General features: G+C 47.5%; 1 protein-coding gene across 3 annotated transcripts in view; it reads left to right on the top strand.

The window, feature by feature from the left end:
* The first annotated feature begins 455 nt into the window (after positions 1–455).
* LOC309616220 (zinc finger protein 550-like) overlaps positions 456–9155 on the top strand; it is a 35419-nt gene continuing 26719 nt past the window's right edge. For all 3 annotated transcript variants that reach the window (XM_082366558.1, XM_082366557.1, XM_082366556.1), the window contains exon 1: positions 456–6725. The gene's annotated coding sequence lies outside the window, so the exon portion shown is untranslated. The remainder of the gene's footprint in view (positions 6726–9155) is intronic.

Genomic DNA, 9155 nt, shown 5'->3' with positions numbered 1-9155 from the left:
TAAATGGATGATACACAGACACATGGAATAACATGGGCAAATCTTTATTTATTTATTTATTTATTTTGGCTGCGTTGGGTTTTCCTTGCTGCACAGGGGCTTACTCTAGTTGCTGCGAGCGGGGGTCACTCCTCACTGCAGTGTGCGGGCCTCTCATCATGGCAGCCTCTCCTGTTGCAGAGCACGGGTTCCAGGTGTTCAGGCCTCAGCAGTTGCAGCATGTGAGCTCAGCAGTTGTGGCATGCAGGCCCCAGAGCGCACGGGCTCCAGTAGTTGTGGCACTTGGGCTCCACAGATGCAGTACTCAGACTCCACAGCTGCGGCACTTGGACTCCATGGCACGCGGGCTTCAGTAGCTGTGGCGCGCAGGCCCAGTAGTTGTGGCTCTCAGGCTGTAGGGCACAGGCTCAGTAGTTGTGGCGCACGAGCTTAGTTGCGCTGCTGCATGTGGGATCTTCCTGGACCAGGGATCGAACCCCTGTGCCCCGCACTGGCAGGGAGGTTCCCAACCACTGTGCCGTCAGGGAAGTCCCAACATGGGCAAATCTTAAAAGCACTTATTGTGAAGAAGACATAATGGCAAACAGAGCACATAATATATGATTCCATTCATATAAAGATCAATAACAGCCACAATCAAATTATATATTTAGGACTCATAAGCCATAGTAAGAACTATCCAAAAGTCAGGTAATACCTACTTTTCAAATTAGGATATGGGATTCCTCTTGGTGTTGGGGGAAGATCCCATTGTGACTGGGATGGATCACTCAGGACTATGGGCACTGCTAATATTCTTTTGTATTGTCTTTAGTGGTAGTTAGTTACATAGGTATCAACTTCAGAAAGATTCGTTAAAACCTACATAAATATTTTAAAATTTCCTATGTGTATGCCCAATTCACAATGCTATGGGTGAAATCGTGTTTCCCCCAAATTCATATGTTGGAAGTCCTAACCCCTAGTACCTCAGAATGTGACTGTATTTGGAGATAGGGCTTTTAAAGAGATAATTAAGGTAAAATGAGGTCATAGAGGTGGACCCTACTCCAATATGACTGGTGTCCTTATAAGAAGAGGAGATTGGGACGCAGACAACATGGACTGAAGGACAACCACGTGAGGACACAGAGAGCCAAGGAGAGGCCTCAAAAGGAACCAACCTGCTAATACCTTAATATTGGACTTCCAGGCTCCAGAACTGTGAAAAAATTAATTTCTGTTGGTTAAACCACCCAATATGTGGTACTTTGTTATGGCAGCCCTAGCAAACTAATGCACATACTAAGTTTTCCTTAAGGGAAAAATTGGGATAAATGTAAGTGTGGTTCTTACATTAAGTGCAACCACCATATGAAAACAAACAAAACATGTGAATTTTAATGCAGCTAAAAGAAAAATACCTGACTTACTGCAATGAAAACACGAAGAAAAAGAATTGTGTAAATGGAACATTGATTAAAAAAAAAAAAAAAAGACTGGGTATTAGGCTTAAGTCCCAGGTCTGTTCGTCATCATGGACAGGAGTGAGATGTCAACAGAAGTCAGTATTAATTCCTCACAGACCCAGCATATGAAGCCCCAGGGGAATATTAGGTGAAGTAGAAAGATAAATCCATAAGAGTGAGTGAAATAAAATTAAAACTTTCCCCAAAATGATTCATTTGTTTTCAAAACCAGGGAGAATCAGAATTACTTGGAAGCAAACTATTATGATTAAGACCATTGTCTGAAAGTCCGACAAACCATAATTTGAGTCAGATTGTGCTGTGCAGCGGTGCCTGGCATCCAGAGCCTGTAATATTAAGTTTTCTCTTGTTCTTAATTGACATGAGGATAGCTGAGTTGTGTGGATAAATTGTTACTAAATTCATATAAATAATTCCAGACCTACTGTAAAGAAAATATAAAATCTGCTACAGAACCTATAGATAGATATGGATATATAGATACAGATAAGCTTACAGATAAAAGGGAACTGCGGTAGGCAGAATTTTGGAACCTATTATCTTTTGCCTCCTGGTGTTACTCCCATGAATATATTAGGTTACATGGTAATGAGACTTTGCATATGGAAGTAAAATTACTAATCAGCTGACCTTCAAATAAGGAGATTTTCCTAGATTGTCTGGGTGGGCCTATTCTAATCTCATGAACCCTTAGAAGCAGATAACTTTGGCTGGTGGTAAAAGAGGAAAAAAGAGAGAGTCAAAGCATGAGAGAAGCACTCAACCCACTGTTGCTAATCTGAAGATCAAGGAGATCACATGGAAACCATGGGCAGGAAACGAATTCTGCAAAACAAAAACAATGATCCTGGAAGAGCACCCAGGGCCCCAGATGAAAACTGCCATCCTAGCCAATACCTTGATTTTTGGTCTTGTGAGACCCTATGCAGAAGACCTAGTTGAGCCCTCGAACTTGTGATCTACAGAGACTGTGAAAGATGTGTTGTTTTAAGCTGCTAAGTTTGTGGTAATTTTTTTTACAGCAATGATAGAAAACAAATACAGGGACAGACACGCAAGAAGAAGAAAGAACTGAGACAGAAGAATTTAGAGCAAGTCAGCGAATGCTCACTGCTCTGTGAGGTAGTTCTGACTGAGATGGGGTGGGATCAATGTGGATAAGGAAACTGCTTCATTTTCTGTGGCTTCATTGATTAATTATATACATTAGCTATAATGAAGTTAAGGTATAATTCATATATGATGCTTCACCATAAAATTATTCAGGTGTGAACTGGGGCAGCTACAGCAACTACAGAAAACAGATCATCTATACCATATCTATTTGACATTAAAAACACTTTTGCTTTCAGCCCATATTTTTTGGTCACTGTATGAGTTTTGTACTTTGCTGTAAACTCTTGTACCAATCACTGAACACTGAGACTTTTGTCATGGGAAGGGTGTTCCCAGTACCTGGGACTTTCAGTGCTAAAAGCAAGACAATCTGGTCAAATCAAGGCAATCGGTTACTCTTCCCACCCGGTTCCCCATTTTCCAAAACAACTATTCCTGGAAGTGCAGGCCAGAGAGGATAGGGTGGAAGCAACAGAGATCAGAGCTTCAGGCTGCTCAGGCAATTGTGTGTAGGCCTCCCATAAAATGGGATATGTGTAGAGAAGCAGCCACAGAAATCTGTATGGGTTCCCCTGGCTTTTTGGTGGAAGACTAAGCTGGGTGCGTTCTGGATGAGATTCCTTTTTTTTTTTTTTTTTTCGGCCACTCTGCTTGAGGGATCTTAGTTCTATGACCAGGGATCAAACCCATGCCCCTACACTGGAAGCACAGAGTCCTAACCACTGGACCGCCAGGGAATTCCCTGGACAAGATTCTATAAGACCTGGTGAGAACGGTTGCTGGGGGCTGAGCACTGAATGGGGGTTGCAGAGGTCTACAGTGTGAGATTCATTTGAATCCTGAGCAGCCAGAGGGGAGAGACCTCCTCCCTGAACACCCTGGGTGTTCAGTGGAGACTCCAGAGAGACCACACCTTAGAAGTAACCCTGTGCCCCAGCATGCATGCCCCTTCTCCAGAGGGCCGGCGGCTGCTGGTAGAGGGGTTCAGAGGAACTGGCCACAGGCACAGCTGACCCACAGCAGATGGACTCTTTCTCTTCAACTCGTTTTAAAGTTCTTTTTAACTTTCCCTGTCAGTGTTTGTAGCTAATCGGTCTCCTGCTAGTAGGGAGAACCGACAGGCCCCTGAGAGGATGCTGAGTCCTCTCAAGGGTGCTTTCCCACGGTAGGAAACCAGCCTAAGTCCCTGGCTCCTCTCAGCACCTGGTCTCAGAAGCTGAGTCCCCATCACTCAGTTGGTCAGGAGCTGCATCCGGCTTTCCGCCCGGGGGACTAAGTCTTGACCTTTGGCTCCAGAGGTTGTCTCCACTTCTCCCTTCACAGGCCGAGTGCTCCAGGCTGGCTCCTAGGCCGAGTCCCAACCTTGACCAGCAGCCACCAGGAGGCGCCCGAGGAGGGGCCAGCCTGCCAGCAGCAGCCATCCTGACTTGTGACTTCGCCTTAACCCCGGAGTGTCTGATTCAGTAGTTCTGGGTTCACAAATGAGAAGTTTCACTTCTAAAGAGTGCCCATGTGATGCGGTTGCTTCTGGTTCAAAGATCAAACTCAGAGAAGCAATGTTCCGGGAAAGGCAATGCTGCATGCTGTCCCAGGCCCCAGTCCACAGGGCTGGAGGTTTGCACACTGCAAGGGGCAGACCCCAGAGTTCTCACCGACATTCCTGAAGGTCTCTGCAGTGTGTAAAACAGAGAAATGGCCACCTGGGGGTCCTAGTCCCTCCACTGCTAAGGGGCCCTGTGAGGAAGCCCCAGGATGCAGGTGATCACAAACCCTGGCCAAGCTCCACCCACAGAAGGCCCCAAGCCACTTGTTTCTTCTGCCTGGAACTTAAAAAGAAAACAAAAAACCCTACATGGCTCATTCCTCACCTCCTTCTAGTGTTTACTCAATTATCCTCTTACTAAAGAGACCTCCCTTACTGCACTGTGTAATATTACAGCCTATCTCCCTACTTCTCAACACACAATCACCCCTTTCCATTCTACCTACTACATTCTACTTATTATATAATTTAGTATTTCTTCTTTCATGTTGCCTGTCTTCCTTGAAAATAATATAAGCCCCATGAAGGCAGGAGGTTTTGTCTCAGTTGTTTCATGACGTCTCTCATGCGCCTAGAACAGATGTTCACTGAACATTTGTTAGAGCAGTGAATGAACATGACACCATAGATCCCTGTTCATTTTCACCATTTTGGTAACTCTACATGTCTTCTTCAGTTTTCCCTCTAAGCTGGAAGGGAATGCTCAGTATTTTCAAGAATGAAAAAGAATCACATTTGGAGATAACATCCTAGGTGTGGAACATCCTAGATAACAGCTAGGTGTGGAAGCACTTTGGGTCTCAGTGACACCATGGAATGATAATTCCATTTGGATTTATAGCCTTTGGAGCATTGGAAATAATATGTTTAGCCTCTAGGAGCATGCTGAACTTGATGGACTATTAAATAATATGTATCAACACTTTGGTGTTGGCTCGATTGCTGACAACACTGCCCAGAAATCCGGGTGCCTTCCCTTTGAGAGAAAGCAAAGCGCCTTTTCTGTGGCTTGCAGGGGATGAGGCATGCGCCCTTTGCCGCGTTAGGAGCTGTGACTATATTACCCAGAGTGCTCTGCGCAGAGCGACAGCAGCGCTGATCCAATGAAGGCGCAGGAGAGGGGCAATCCGTGCTTGGTGCGAAAGATAGGGGTGGGACTTCCGGTCTCACTTCGTGGCAGTCATTTTGGCTGGCTTCGGTCTCGTTTACTTGATCAGTAGCTCCCGATCTCTGGGTCCGGTTGGAGGCAACGGGAGGCTGAAAGGTCGAGAGAAAGTGTTGTCCTCACTGCAGAGAGGTGAATCTGAGGCTCGGAGGGGGACCTAACGTCGGGGCTGGGCTGGAAGTGGTGGTGTTGGAGTCCCCACCCTGGTCACCCGTCACTCCCGTCACTGTCCGCCCACAGGCTCAGTTCTCAGAAGCCTCACTGATGGACCTGACACAAGTTGGTGCTGAGACCTTCAGGCCTTCGCTCGAACCACCCCCGCTTTTGAATCCTAAAGCCCCAAATATTGGGAGCCTGTTCAGGTCACTGAAGCCTAGGCCCGAGCGTCCAGCACCTGCAGGGGTGTGAGAGGGGGCCCTTGTGGGTGATGTCCCCGTTTCTGAAAGTCAGTGTGATGAGGTGTGGGAGGGTTACAAGCAGAGGGATCAGCATGTGCAAAGGTTTGGAGGGGCTACTGGTCCAGGACTGTTGGGGAAACCTGGGCTTCATGTTGTGTCTGTACAGAACTGAGTGTGAAGGGGAGTCACGCCTGGAATGGCAGGTGGAGGAGGTGTACCTAGGTTCTTACGGTGCTTAGAACCATGGAGGCTTGTGAACGAAGGAGGACCATGGTCTGAGTTAGGGTTTTTAAAGTTTCCCCCAAACTGGAAAATGGGTGATGAGGACAGTGAGTCACAGGAAGTTTGAGTCCTTCTCCAAAGTCACACAGCTGGTAGGAGGTGTTACTGAAGACCAGGGTACAGTAAGCCCAAGGTCACTTGGTTCCAGGGCTAGGCAGGGGTACAAGGGAGGCCTGAGCCCATGGCGCCCTTCCATGGTGGCTTGCTTCTCACAGCTTCCCTCTTCCCACAGGTTCCATGGCCACAGAAGTGCTTAAGGACCCTACACAGGTGAGTGGACTCTCACCAGTCCCAACCTCCTCACACACACATGTTCTCTGGGATTGTGATGCTCTGGGACTCAGACTGCCACTCTCTTAGCCCTTTGGCCTGGGGACTCTTGAGAAACGACAAACCCTAGGCCAGAGTTTATATGAAATAATTCCTATGTCTGGCAACCACGGGAATGGGGTGTGGTAGTTTATCCCAGGCACAGGTGGCAGCACGTCCAAGTGCTTGAAGGCGAGGCCGAGCTGGGGGTGTTCGGTGTTTCTCTTTCCTTTCTGGCAGTCAGGAGAGGAAGAGTCAGGCCTGGAATGGTAGCCTGAGAAGTTGGATGTTTTCCTGGAGGGATGGGAGCAATGGGATAAGAACAAGGAGGTTATGTGACTCAGGTCTCAGCAGGCTCTCTCTGGCTGCAGAGTGGAGAACAGATTTGAGGGAGTGAGGGAGGAAGCAGGAAGACCAGGGTTGAGGTTACTGCAATTGTCCAGGTGAGTATTGGTGGTGACTGGACAGTGTGGTGGCCGTGGAAGTGGGAGAAGTGGTTGGATTCTGGACCTGTTTTTGTGTATGGCTGAATGGATTTTCTAATGTTGAGGGTGAGAGAGAAAAAGGTAGGAGTCAGGGATTACCCTGAGGTTTTGGAAGGAAGAAAGGAAGGTTGGCAATAATTTTCAGTGGGACTATTTGGAGTTTGGGGTTTTTTTAGCCATGTTAAGAATCTGAGATGTTTCAGAGAATACTGCTTGAAGGCATCAAGTTGGCAGCTGGACATAAATGTCTGAAACTCCAAGGAATGGTTCAGGGTGGAGACATCCAAATGGTGGTGGCTACTCTGTGTATCCAAGAGGAGGTGGAGGGAATTCCCTGGTGGCGCAGTGGTTAAGAATCCGCCTGCCAGACATGGAAGCAACCTAAGTGTCCATCAACAGATGAATGGATAAAGATGTGGCACATATATACAATGGACTATTACTCAGCCATAAAAAGAAACGAAATTGAGTTATTTGTAGTGAGGTGGATGGACCTAGAGACTGTCATACAGAGTGAAGTAAGTCAGAAAGAGAAAAACAAATACCATATGCTCACACATATATATGGAATATTAAAAAAAAATGGTTCTGAGGAACCTAGGGGCAGGACAGGAATAAAGACGCGGATGTAGAGAATGGACTTGAAAACACAGGGAGGGGGAAGGGTAAGCTGGGACGAAGTGAGAGAGTGGCATGGACATATATACACTACCAAACGTAAAATAGATAGCTAATGGGAAGCAGCCGCATAGCACAGGGAGATCAGCTCGGTGCTTTGTGACCACCTAGAGGGGTAGGATAGGGAGGGTGGGAGGGAGATGCAAGAGAGAGGGGATATGGGGATATATGTATATGTATAGCTAATTCACTTTGTTATACAGCAGAAACTAACACACCATTGTAAACCAATTATACTCCAAAAAAGATGTTAAAAAAAAAAAAAAAAAAAGAATCCGCCTGCCAATGCAGGGGACATGGGTTCAAGCCCTGGTCCGGGAAGATCCCACATGCTGCGGAGTACCTAAGCCCATGCGCCACAACTACTGAGCCTGCGCTCTAGAGCCGTTGCTCTGCAACAAAGAGGAGCCACCGCAATGAGAAGCCTGCGCACTGCATCTAAGAGTAGCCCCAGCTCGCTGCAACTAGAAAAAGCCTGCACGCAGCAACGAAAACCCAACACAGCCAAAAATTAATTAATTAAGTAATTTAAAAAAGAGGAGGTGGAGCTGTGGATCACACTTGGGAGGAGGAATCTTCAGGTTATGGGGGTAATGCTATTAGCAGTCCAGAAAAGGGAAGGTGGCGCCCCAGGACTGGGTCTCTTGTTAGAGCACCTGGTTAGGGGTGGTATGTGTCACAAGCACAGTTGAGGGAGAGAACTGGCCATGAAAGGGGATTTGAGAAGAGGATGGTCTGGCAGGTGGTCCAGACTTCCAAGGATAGAGTAGACCCTGAGACGGATGCAGAGGCCTAGGTATAATTGAGGAAACATGAGGCTGAGGCTGATTCCTATTCACATATCTATGGACTTACCAGGATTTTTGGTGACACTGGAGTGTTTCAGTCAGGCTGGTGGATTAGCTCAGGGGAAAATGTGGTTGTCTGATAAGAGTCACTAAGCTGGGAGAGGGGAGCCCTGAGGTTGGTCTCTGAATGAAGGCTAGGTTGAGAAAGGAGGGTTGTGACTAATAAGGGGACAGCAAGTGCAACACGGAAGTGGAAGAGGACCAGTGGGATCTGAAGTCTGCGTATGGTTCTGAATGGCCGGGGGCGACACAAGCAATAAACCAGGAAGTGAGGCTTTCATAGCAGGATTCAAGGCTGCCCTGGCAGCAGGAGCCATTGAGGGTCTGGAGTAGTACTGAATCCTGTTTGCATTTGCATAATCTTGATGCCATGAGGGAAGTAACACATGGGGAAGCCAGGCAGAGATTTATGGTCTCCCCACGTGCGTGGGGCAGGGAGGTGGTGGTGGTGGCTGTGGGGTCTGGAGATACGGGAGAGGCACAGTTTAAAGAATGATGTGCATGTGGAGGAGAAGTATGAATTGATGTCGCCAGGGTCCTGGTATTGGGGACTGAAGGATGAAGGTGGACCCAAGTTTGGGCCCAGGTGGTGCTGGGGAGGCACCATCTGGGAGACTTCCTGCATGGCAGGTCCAGATCTTAATGGCATCCATGTGCCCAGCTGCCTAATGTTGCCAAGGGCCAGACACAGTAATTAACGGGGCCATGAGGAGAGAGTAGACACAAATGGCACCAGGGTCCGACACCTCATCTGAGTTGTGGAGCTGGGGAGAAGTGTGAGTTTGGGCTGGATATGTGGGAGTATGGATTGGGGGTCCTTGAGAGAGAGGCTGTTCATGGTTTCCTCTCTCCTCATCATGGC

This window comes from Balaenoptera borealis (assembly GCF_965194805.1).
Source record: "Balaenoptera borealis genome assembly, chromosome: 19".
Lineage (NCBI taxonomy): Eukaryota > Metazoa > Chordata > Mammalia > Artiodactyla > Balaenopteridae > Balaenoptera > Balaenoptera borealis.
This window is presented reverse-complemented; position numbering and strand designations above follow the sequence as displayed.